This window comes from Sorex araneus, chromosome X (genome assembly GCF_027595985.1).
Source record: "Sorex araneus isolate mSorAra2 chromosome X, mSorAra2.pri, whole genome shotgun sequence".
Classification (NCBI taxonomy): domain Eukaryota; kingdom Metazoa; phylum Chordata; class Mammalia; order Eulipotyphla; family Soricidae; genus Sorex; species Sorex araneus.
This window is the reverse complement of record NC_073313.1, coordinates 257,065,133-257,078,139: the sequence shown is the minus strand read 5'-3', so window position 1 is coordinate 257,078,139 and position 13,007 is coordinate 257,065,133. Positions and strand designations below refer to the sequence as shown.

Sequence of the window (13,007 nt, the reverse complement as noted above, 5' to 3'; positions counted from 1 at the left end):
CTGTATCACTGTATCACTGTCATCCCGTTGCTCATCAATTTGCTCGAGCAGGCACCAGTAACGTCTCCATTCATCCCAGCCTTGAGATTTTAGCAGTCCCCCCTTCCTTGTCTTTCCCAATGATTGGAGGTTCTTTCAGGGTCAAGGGGATGAGACCTGTTATTGTTGCTGTATTTGGCATATACACCACAGGGAGCTTGCCAGGCTCTTTTGTATGGGTGGGATACTCTCGATAGCTTGCTGGGCTCTCCGAGATGGATGGAGAATGTATATCAGAGAATACAAGCAAGACTGTTAAAACCAAACACATGTGTACTGCTTTAGGCACATCAGTGGGCTAGACTATAAGAAGTCATGTGCTTCCAGGAGCTTTGTTTTATATAGTCTCTGGATCTTGACCGTTGATGAGATTACATGGTGCCAGGGGCAGTCTTTTGGTGTGACTGCCAACCAACCGGAAAATGGGAGGTCTGGGTGGAGGAGGCCCAGTCCTGAACTGTGCAGGCTTGGAGATCTCTGACCCGGGTCCCACATGGGTTGTTTCTATATCTTGGCTATTGGACTAAGCACTATGATAAACCTAGTGTACAAATATCTTTTCAAATGGATGGTTTTGTGTTTTGGGGGTAGATGCCAAGAAGTGATGTCACTGGGTCATGTGAGAGTTCTATTTATTTTTCTTTTTTGGGTCACACCCAGTGTTGCTCAGGGGTTACTCCTGGCTCTGAACCCAGGAATTACTCTGTCCTTGCTCAGGGGACCATATGGGATGCCGGAGATTAAACCGAGGTCGCCGAGTGCAAGGCAAATGCCCTACCCGCTGTGCTATCACTCCGACCCATGGGAGTTCTATTTTTAAGAAATCTCCATGTGACTTTCCACAGAGGCTGAACCAGATGACAGTGAATTAGGGTTCCTTTCCAATCACAAGCCTGCTGCATGGGCTCTTCAAGGCTTTCTGATATGTGCCATTCTCACTAGCATGAAATGATCTCATTGTTGTGTTTACTTGCATTTTCATAGTCATAAACAACAATGAGCACTTTTTAATATGGTCATCTCTATGTCCTCTTCACGGAAGTGTCTGTTTATCAACCCTTGCCATGTTTGGATGGCGTTGTTGGACTTTTTGTTGTTCAGCTTTGTGAGTGCTATATAGCCCTTGGATATTAGCCTAATTTACTGTGATGCAAATATTTTCTCCCATTCAACAGGGTGGTTTTTAATTTTGCTTGAGTTTCTTTTCCTGTGCAGAAGCATTTTATTTTATTTTTTTTTGCTTTTTTTTTTTTGGGTCACACCTGGCGATGCTCAGGGGTCACTCCTGGCTCTGCACTCAGGAATTTCCCCTGGCAGTGCTCAGGGGACCATATGGGATGCTGGGATTTGAACCCGGGTCGGCTGCGTGCAAGGCAAACGCCCTACCCGCTGTGCTATCTCTCCAGCCCCAGCAGAAGCATTTTAATTGGATGTAGTTTCACTTATTTTTGTTTTGTTGCCTTTGCTTCTGTGGTCAGTGATTTTATTTTTAAATAAAATATCATGGAAATTTTCCATAGTATTAACTATTTACATGAACCATGCAAAAGCATGGTGTAGGTTTTTTTTTTTTTTTTTGCTTTTTGGGTCACACCTGGCGATGCTCAGGGGTTACTCCTGGCTCTGCACTCAGGAATCACTCCTGGCAGTGGAACCATATGTGATGCTGGGAATGGAACTATAATATTCGATCATAGTTTGCAAACTATAATGTTGCAAGCTATAATGCCCAAAAGTAGAGAGAGAGTATGGGGGAAATTGTCTGCAGGGAGGCAGGAAGAGGGTGGGAAAGGGCAAGTATACTGGGGAGATTGGTGGTGGGGAATGTGCACATGTGGAGAGATGGGTGTTTGAGCATTGTATGATTCTAACTCAAACATGAAAGCTTGTAACTATATCACGGTGATTCAAAATACCCATTTGTTGGAATCTATCATTTCCTCGTTGTATATTCTTGATGCCTTGATGAGGATTTGTTGACGGCATATTCTATATATCTGTCTTTGTGTCATACCATACTGTTACACCACATACTTTTAAATACAAATTTAGTGAAATCTCTCTCAAAATACCTTGCACATCTCTTATAGAAATAGAAAAAACACCCTAGAACTTTTATATATCCCAAAGTCCTCCAAATGGCTAAACTAGTTTTGAAAAAAAAAAATTGAAGTTGACAGTTTCTTGAGTGTGAATGAGCTAAATATTAAAACCAAAATTCCAAGCGTGGGCACCACTCCAAGGGAGGGGAGTTTTGAAAAGGAAAATCCATTTAGTGAGTCGGGAAGGCTGCAAAGAAGTTGGTCTCAGTTAGCAAGCAGGGAGAGGAGAAATAAAACGTGCAATCTCCCTGGTTTGAAACTTGAATTTTAACTATCTCTGTGGTGAGGAAATCCCAGGATAAGAAATGAATATAAAAGTTAGACTCAGAATAGAGATTCTACAGGGATAAGTGGTAGAAATAAGATGAAAACTTCTTCAGAGGTATATTTTAATAATCTGACATTAAAGAGAAAAAAATTGTCACTCAACATATGGTCACAAGAAAAAAATTAGAAGCCAGGTGAAAGCACCTTATTTAAGAGAAAAATTAGACGAGAGACAGAGAGACAGAGAGAGACACACACAGAGATGGAGAGACAGAAAGAGAGGGGAGAGAGAGAAAGAGAGAGAGAGAGAGAGAGAGAGAGAGAGAGAGAGAGAGAGAGAGAGAGAGAGAGAGAGAGAGAGAACGATCTCTTTCCTGAAACTAAAAAGATTGTGAAGAGGAGCTAGGAATTATATTTGCATTGATTTATACAGGTTAAAAAAGAGTATAAAAGGCATATGGAAATAAAAGGTCACACTATTAGTAATAATTTTTGTTTATTACCAATGTTGGGTGGCTTCCTAAGCAGTTCTCAAGGGGACTCCTGGGGTCATTCTCAGTGATTTTGGAGAACTAGAAAGTTGGGTTGAATATGATGACCCAAGGATGTAGTGATGCTTGTGCTTTGCAGTGAGGTACCTGGGACCACCAGGGCCACACACAACTATGTTTGGGGGTTATGTGTGCCAGGATTCAACCCCGTACTACCTTACCAACCCCCAACTACTTAGCTTTCCAAAGGACTATAGATAACAAAGAAAACTCAGTGGGCCAATTTAAGGAGAGGAGGTACAGGTAGAGAGACAAACTGGAATTAGAGCTGAGAAGTTACCAGTATATTGACAATTGCAATAAAAGGCTAACAATGATGGACTCTATACTCGATGCCATTCAGCATAATCCTTTTATATTTTATTTACTAGGCCACACTCAGAAATGCTCAGGGCTTACTCCTGGCTCTGAGTTCAGGATTTACTCCTGGCAGGTTCAGGGGATCATATGAAATGCTGGGAATCGAACCCAGGTCTACCACATGCAAGGCAAATGCCCTACCTTTTGTACTATTGCTCCAGCCCCCACTTTTTATTTGTTAATTGTTGAATTCTCCCAGAAACTCAGGGAAAAAAAGCAATATTGAATCCATTGTGGTGTGTTTAATATTAAATATAATATTTTCATCTAAATCTAGAAATATAGAAGCATAAATTTGGCTTGAATTGTGATGTTGAAGTTCAACTATATGCAATATTAAAAATTGGGTCTCAAAAATCACCATATTTTAACTACCTAATCTAGAAGTCTGAATGTTTGACCTTTAGCAAAAGGAGGAAAGGAATATATAGAAAAGAAATTCAAAGTAATTCAAGAACAAGATGAATAGAATTCTTAGTCAAGTTACCTATATATATTCCTCTTATTTTTATTCTATTCCTTTCATACACTTTGACAATTTACATACACCTTTCCCTTGGATTTCTTATCTGTTGTGTTCAGCATCTGGAAAAGTTCAGTTAGGTTTATGTTGTTCCTTAGTCTACTATATTTAGAAGTAATTTTAGAGTTGCAGAAAAGTCACAAAGGAAATACAGAGATTTTCTGCATATCATTTATCCAGCATTTACTAAGAGAAACATCTACATAATAAAGAAATCAAAACTGGTGCAATACTATTAACTAAATTTCTGACTTTAATTGGATTTCACGGTTTTTAATACTACCATCCCATTTCTGTTTCAGCATCCAGTTCAACTCACCACATTTCATTTAGACGTGTCTTTTTAATCTCTGTCAATCTCACCTTTCATTTAATTTTAAGTAGTTGAGAATTAACTGTCAACTCAAACCTTGACATTTTAAAAAAAACAATACAATTTTTAGGGTGACCAGCAGTTTGGAGTTGTTGCATGGCTATCCTGGAGTTTAAGGTAATTTGAGGAGAATATCAGAGAGGAAAAGTATTCTTTTTTTGATTATATGTGAACTATTGAAACCCATAGTCCCGTACTGGTGATGGTAGCTTGACTCAGTGGTATGGTGAATCTTGCCAGGTTGTTTTCTTGTAAGCAGCTGTCCTGTGACATTGATACACACTTTGCCTCTCAAAAGTCAGTCTCTAAATCCAGACCACATTTATAAGCAGGCAAAGTCAGTTCCATCTCTGAGAGGAATCGCAGGGCATGTCTTTATATATTCTGCTTAACAGAGGTCAATGGGTGACGGGAACATTGGTGGAGAGAGGTCCCACTGATGGTGGGATTGATGTCGGGACACTGTAGGCCTGAAACTGTACTTTGGATTAATTGTGAATGATGAGACTTAATAATAAAGATTAATACAATTAAATTCAAAAACAGCAACAAGTCTCACAATGGAGATGTTACTGGTGCCCACTCGAGCAAATTAATGAGCAATGAGACGACAGGGATACAATAATACAGTGAAATTAAAAAACAAAGATCATGTTCCTGTTGAGACATGAAAGAAATTATCCTGTATTTTTCAGAGGCTGGACAAATATTCCCAGCAGCATCAAACAGATTGATGAGAAAAAGTAAAAAGGAGCTTATTGGTAATGTCTACTTCCTGTCTACATAAGAGAGAGCCAGTAAAACTGAAGAACTGAAGTAGTTTCAGAGTTTCTGTTTAAATAGATTCATTTAAATGTCAGCAGAGGACATTTATGAAGAAGAAGGGGAATGTCAATCAGGACCACTATCAAAAAAAGGAAAAAAACAGTTAAACAAAAGTGTGTGGATTTAAATTCTGTCTTCTCCAATGAGAAGAGAAAAGGAAATTAGCTATTCCAGGGATATATCCCTACATCCAGGGATAGGCACCAAAGGGAGAGACTTGCCTACACACACACACACACACACACACACACACACACACACACACACACACACACACACACACACACACACACACACATATATATATATATATAGTTGAGGACCTCTGGAACCCAGCCATGGCCATGCTGCTCAGGGCCACTCTCCACATGTTCAGACAATCCTCACCCATGGGGGAGCCAGTAGAGGAAACCAGGTATGTGGGACCCAGGGCCGAGATCTCCAAGGCTACTCGGATCGAGACTGGGCCTCTTCCATCTAGATCCCTCATTTTCCAGTAGCTAAACTGTAGGCCTGAAACTACAGTTTAGCAGTATAGGGCAGTTGCCCCCAGCACCGTGTAATCCCATCAATGGCCAACATCCAGAGACTATGAAGCCAAGCTCCCGGAAGCATCTAATAGCCATCTAATAGCCTAGTTCTCCCTCTTGGAGTACCTTATAAGCTATCAAGAGTCTATTGCCTACTTGGGAGAGCCTGACAAGTTCCCTGTGGCATATTCATATCCAAAATACAATAACAGATATATACATACCTCTCAGAGAGCCTGGTAAACTACCGAGAATATCCCGCCCGCATGGCAGAGCCTGGCAAGCTAACCATGGAGTATTGGATATGCCAAAAACAGTAACAATAGGTCTCATTCCCCTGACCCTGAAAGAGCCTCCAATTGTTGGGAAAGACGATTAAGGAGAGGCTGCAAAAATTTCAGGATTGAGTGCAATAGAGACACTACTAGTGCCCGCTAGAGTAAATCGATGAACAATGGGATGACAGTGATAGTGTCATATATATATATGCATATGTATGCATATATATATATGCAGAAGATGATCTACACCCAGACTTCTAGAGCTTTCCATGAATTTCACCTTTTGTGAAGGATGTATTTTGGGATGGCAGATTTTTCTTCCTTACATTACCTTGATCAGATGATGAATATATACACACCCTTATTTCAGTCATTTTTTTAGTCTTGGGGCTAGACCAGGTGATGCTCAGAAGTTACTCCTGGCTCGGCATTCAGGAATCACTCCTAGTAGGCTTGAGGGGACCATATGGGATGCCAGAGATGGAACCTAGGTCAGCCTTGTGTAAGGCAACCACACTACCTGCTGTCCTACTGTTCTGGCCCTATATACACAGTGGTAAAGTAATCCCTGGCAAAAATAACAGAATGCATCCTGAAAGTAGACTACTTTCAGTAGAACATGATGGCCTCTCAGTATCTGTATTGCAAACTATAATGCCCCAAAGTAGAGAGAGAGTAAGAAGAAAGGTGCCTGCCATAGAGGTGGGCTGGGGTTGGGGTGGTGGGAGGGATATTGAAAAACATTGGTAGTGGAGAATACACACTGGTGGAGGGATGGGTGCTCAATCATTTTATGACTGAAACTTAATCATGAAATATTGCAACTGTATCTCACGGTGATTCAATACACAAATAAATAAATCAAATATCAAATATAAAAAATTAACAGAATGTCTATGGGAGGCTAAGACTGACCCATCTTGATGCTCCTACCAGAGGGCATGTTCCTGTAACATTTTGCATGGAAGAGGGTGGATATTTCCAAGGAAGCACTGGAGGATGGATTTTGGAATGGCGACCTAGTCTTCTACCAGTGCCCAAATATTGTAGTGATACTGTTGGAACTGTATGGAAAAAAAATTGTATCCAGTTACAGTGAATCCTGTTTATTTTTTTTTAAAGAAATAGACGTCACTGCTAACAGATCCAACTTGACTTGTTTCATATTTAATTTTTTTGTAGTTCTTTTGATTTGAATTTGCATTAAAGTCATTCCGTATTAGTAGCAAGCCTTTTCTTTTTTCTTTTATTAAATTATTTTATTTTATAAGTTAGTTCACAATGTTTGATTACATTTAATATTCAAGCACCACTCCCACCACCAAATTCGGGATGTTTCCATCCCAAGCCCCAATCCCTGTCCCAAAACACAACCGAAATAATATATTTTATATTGTCTGTTATGAAGAACTGCTGAACATGCTTACCAAAAAAGTGTTCGGATAGGAAACAGTGTGAAGATTGTTCTATTTTGTCAGGAGCTATTAAGACATTCTATAATATATCATTAATATGTTGTTAAAGTTTGGGTGATGTGAGCTTTGGTATATATATCTGAAAATATGTATATATGTATATATAAATTTCCCCCTATGATTTGTTACCTACTACCTTAACCCCATTAAATGTGGTGTGGTAATTATGGAGAGTGGGTAGGGAGTGTCTTATGATGTGTCCCATGGCCCGAGCATGTGGGGAGGGGCATTGAGCATGGCGGCTGTTGGGTTGTGGAGGTTTTCAGTTGCTGGGGCTGGGTCCCCTGGGGCTGGGAGGGCTTTCACCCTCCCCCTCTGGGGTGCCCTGAGTGAAACAGCCTGGCATGGAGTCCGGTGGCATGGCTATGGGGGCCTCATGTTATGCTCCCTTCTAGGAGAAGTAGCTGTGTGACCAGTAGCAAGCCTTTTCGCTTTATTTTTGTAAATTCATTTTTTTCCTTAATTTTTTTTGAATTAAGATTTTTTCCACTTTATTTAAACACCATGGTTTATAAAGCCGTTTATGATGCATTTGTTATAGGCATCAGTGATGGGGATCCCCAGCCCCCATCACGCCAGTGTTGGGGATCTCCAGTTCCCATCACTATGACCACCAGTGACCCACAATTGCCCTATTTTCCCAACCACCTTTCAAGCCTGCCCCTGCAGCAGGCCCCAGATAATTTTATATTGCTTATTATCACTCAATGGCTAATTGAGTGACCAAAAAAAATACATCAGTAAAATAAAATTTGTTAAAATCATTATGTCTCATGATGGGGACATTAACTCCTTGTCCAAGGGTATAGGAAGCTGTTGCTGCTAATTAAACCTTCTGTGTTAATGTTTTGCTAATTGATCTTGGTTGATTTCTACATTACATTCCCACCCATTCTGGTGTGCTCCACTGGGTTGTTAGTATTGTAGAGTTTGGAGATGTCACTCCAGAAAATCCAGGCTGTTTCACTGGGCAGTGAGCTGGCATGGCAGTGGTGGCGGAATGTGGGTGTGGCTGACAGGGCTTCTGGAAGTTCAGAAGGGGACGGGGTGAGTCACCCACCTCATTCCAAGAAGGCCCAGAGTTTTCAGCCAAATACACCTGGGGTACTTGAAACTCTTGGCAGCTTAGCGTCTCTGTGGAACTTGGTCTTGAGGTGAGTCTCCCTGCAGACATGGAGGCAGTCATTGTGGTCTGAGTACCACTGCTGGGGCTTCAGTAGGGTGGGAACTTGGCCCACCCCCTCCTGAGGTTGCCCTGGAGGTCTCAGCCAGGGCCCCGTGTATCAGACAAACTTTTGCAGCTAGTTGATCTCATTTGAGATTTCATTGTGAGTCTCTGAATCAGGGCTGATAGATGAGCTTAGTGGCGGTGCTGGTGGAATGTAAATGAAATTTTTTTCTGATGCACTTACCTGCTAGGACATTTTCCTGACCTTAAATAAAGAATAGTGATATAGAATTCAGAAAATTCTGATGTAGTTGTGATTCGTATTTTTAAAAGTAATATGGATGAGTATATCTAAACCAATATAATAAAAAATACATCATGGTCTTGAAACATTTCAATATTTTTTTTTAAATTTTTTTCTTTGCTTTTTGGGTCACATTGTCTCTGCACAGGGGTTACTCCTGGCTCTGCACTCAGGAATTATCCCTGGCGGTGCTCAGGGGACCATATGGGATGCTGGGAATCGAACCCGGGTCGGCCGCATGCAAGGCAAACGCCCTACCCGCTGTGCTATCGCTCCAGCCCCACATTTCAATATTTAAGTGAGTGAAAACGCAAAGTTAAAAGTGTTCCAGGGAGGTGGGTCTGCATTGTATGTGTGAAGTTCCATGTTGAGTCTCTCCATAGAGTCCAGGTCACTGAGTGTTATTTCCAGATCCCTGACACCAAAACAAAAAGGGTGTTTGACTCCAGGTGCACTGAAATCAAAAGTGTTGACACCCAGAAATTGCAACAAGTATTGACTCCCAACACGGCAACAACAACAGCAAATCAATATGGTAATCCTATAAAATTAATATCAGTGATGGTAAGATAACCAAATAGCAGGCAGAAAATCCCTACTTCCCAGGAGTTACTGATGGAAGAGAGAAACACACGTTCACATGTGTTGTCTAAACTAAAGTCCCTTGTCAACCGTTGAGTTCCTCATTTTTGGCTCAACTTGAAACCTTTTAACATATATGCCCTTTGTTGGGCTTTGGGAATACTGATAACTTTAACACTAATGAATTTTTTCCTTGCCTTGATCAAAGATTGTGCAGCAATTAAGAACTGTTTCAAATCCTTTGTTACAAGCTAGGAGTATTTTAGCAATTAGTATTACAAGATCTCTTGTTTTTGAGAACCCCCTGCAGCAAAGAGTTAATGTTTAAGCTATTTAAAATTCAGTGATGGTTAAAAAGGCAGTTTTTAAGTCTCTTTCTAAATTTCATGGCTACATTAGAATTTCCTGATGCAGTTTTCAGTTATTCCAGTCATTTATTAAAAATGCATTTTCTAATTTCAGGTGCTAACTTTAGCACTTCAATTCATTCCCTGCCCTCATGCCCCCCCCCAACAATTTTATACTATTTTTAGATACTGTCACATTTCCAAACTAAATATTTGGGGCTGGAGTAATAGTACAGCGGTTCAAGTACTTGCTTTTCACTCAACCTACTTCTGTTTGATCTCCAGTACCTTACATGGTACCCCAAACACTGCCAAGAGTGATTCCCGAGCACAGAGTCAGAAAGAGTGAGGAGCAATGCTGAGTGTGACTCAAAACCAACGCCCAAACTAAGTTTAGAAGCAGGGATTCCAAATTTCCTACATTTCTCAGAAAAAGAACCCCTCTACCCTCTCGTAATCTTACTCTCAGACATGATATTATAGATCCTTCAATCTCATTCATTTATTGGCGTTTATGTTGTATACTGGGTAGAAATTGCCATCATCATGCACAATCCCTTGTTGGCTTCAGACTGCTGAGAAGAAAGTGGATACATGGGTGCTGAGAATGCACATATTAATAATCTAATTCCTCACTTTTAGGTACTCTCAGTTGATTGAGGCAGATACTCATAGAAACAAATGTTGACAATACAACCCTACGAGGAGAAATAATAGAAGAATCAAAGCGTTGCATGTATGCGCTAGCCTGGGAGGAATGTCAGGGAAAATTTACTGTGGGAATAAAATCCAGGCTGAATCTTGAAGAAAATCAAGGCGTTTTCAGAGAATATACAAAGGGGCTGCTACCAGAGCAGTTCTTCACTTCGGGAGTTTTTATAACACTTAAAGGTATTTTATGAGCTAAGGAATTCACCAGTATACCTATCAACATGAATTTGCATTCATTTTATCAGCTCTTTATTGCTACTTCTTAACATTCCCTCCCTCTGGTAATAAATACTTTACATTAAAGCTCTATGAATGTTTTCCCCTCTGCATTGTATGTTTTGTAGCTATTTAACTCTTTACAGATAAAGTATTACCTGAGGTCTTCAGTAGAAGGAAAGAAGAAATGGCTTTCTACCTCCCAAACTACTCCCTTCACCTTCACTTCTGCTCTTTGTCTCGTATTTGTATTCTGGTTGTTTGACCAGCTGCTCCTTTGAATGTGTTGTCTGTAATTCCTCATCTTGTGGGCTACGTAGAGTTTACCAAAGCCATTTGGTAAACTTTGATGATTAAAACTTTATTTTTGCCCTTTTATGCCAGAATTCCTCTTTGGGGATTTATACCCCTTCATTTGGTGCCTACTCATCTAATCAATATGCAAATTTATTCTGTTTGTTCTTCCATCTCTAGCAGTGCAGATATGTATTCCTTTGTTAATTAGAGGCTATGTTGCAGCTCTCTTTCAAAGCTTCTCAACTTTTAAGGAAATATGACTCCACTCCCACAATAGAGACAGCTGAGAACTCGGAGGCAATTGTGGCAAATCAGTCATAGGAATAAAAGACTGTTGTTTCTTGACTAGAATGGTAGGGAGATGGGAGCTTTTCTTCTCTCTGAAGACTTTTACTTTCTTGGTCTTTATTCAGAAGACTTTATTTTGTTGTTTGTTGTTTAAACCCTTTAGTTTAAAAAAACTCGCAAATTTTTTATGCTCTTTTCAGCAGCACATATACTAAAATTGGTACTATGCAGAGAAGTTTAGCATGGTCTTTGTGCAAGGAAGACGCTTCCATTTGTAGTGCACCCTATTTAAAATAAATTATGTTCTCTCTCTGGCACCAGAGAACCTTCTAAGGAAATCCTGATGACTCTCATATGCTGTCAATCTGAGTATTTCCAGGAATATCCTCAGGTCTAACTGCCTGCTATGTTACAATACCAAGATACACTATCAAAGTTTCAATACATGTGAGACCAGAGTCTTGAATATATATCTATATGCACATGTATACTGGTCCCCGCTCAAGCAAATCGATGAACAATGGGATGACAGTGACAGATGAGCATATATTAACAGACATACTTATATACAAACTATCTTTATATGTCATGTATTTTACTTTGCAATGTAATGTTAATATTTAATGTAAGTAATTATATTGATGGATTTAGGGTCACCACTTTTTAAAAACATTAATTTTTTTTATTGAATCACCGTGAAAAAGGTTACAAAGCTTTCAGGTTCAAATCTCTCAATGATCATATCCCCATCCCTTCACCAGTGCACATGTTCCACCACCAAGAACCCCAGTATACCTCCCCCCACCCCCCACCTGTGTGGCTAATGATCTTCACTTTATTCTCTCTATAATTTGAATACATTCAGTATTTCAGCAGAATGCTATTATTATTTAGAATTTTCCCCCAACAATCAAACTTGCTGAAAAGATATCATTTGATAATTTGTTTTCCATTGCTGAGAATGAAGAATATATGAGATAGGTTTTGGACTTCTGATATTTTAGCTCAGTTCACAGTTCTGTGTGTGGCTGCTCTGGATCTCATCTGGGCGGAGAGCGTGCCAGTAACACCCCCATCCCAAGATCTCCTGTGCACCACATCACTGCAAACTCGCACCTCTGGGTAGTGGGTTCTAGAAGATGGCGGTTGCCACGTAGGTGCCGCCGCTGTGCTGCCACCCTCGCCGAAAGAAACGGTCGAGAGGGAAAAAACTTGGGGTTGTAGCTCAGTTCACAGTTTAGATGCATTTCTATAAGAAGCCGCTGCGTGCCAAAAGTGGTTAGTAGACCTCCACGATCATAGTCTTTAAGGAGCAGAGGAGCCGTTTCGTGTGTGGCTGCTTCGGATCTCATCTGAGCCGAGGAGGAGGAGGTAACCACTCTTATTTGCTTTCTGTATCTACTCTTTTGTCTCTCTTTCTTTTTTTTCTTTTTCTCGTTCTAAAATTTTTAAATGAATCACTGTGAGGTACAGTTACAGACTTATAAACTTTTTTGATTACGTTTCAGTCATACAATGATCGAGTACCCATCCCTCCACCAGTGCCCATTCTCCACCACCAATGTTCCCAGCGTTCCTCCCACCACCTTGTCTCTGTTTCTTATGTCCTCTTTTAACCTTTTTAGTATAATTTTTATTATTGAAGTGTTATCATTGTATACTTATGTGGAATAATAACAATTAGTTTAGCATATTAACATTAATATTAAATGATAATATTTAAATAATGAACATATTACAATGCACATAAGAATTAGAATAATAAAAG

The 13,007-nt window shown here is 40.1% G+C and overlaps 1 non-coding gene across 1 annotated transcript; it reads left to right on the top strand.

The window, feature by feature from the left end:
* The first annotated feature begins 11,426 nt into the window (after positions 1-11,426).
* On the top strand, positions 11,427-11,531 carry LOC129400518 (U6 spliceosomal RNA). Its single transcript, XR_008627746.1, has one exon. It is a non-coding gene; the product is annotated as a U6 spliceosomal RNA (small nuclear RNA).
* The last annotated feature ends 1,476 nt before the right edge of the window (positions 11,532-13,007 follow it).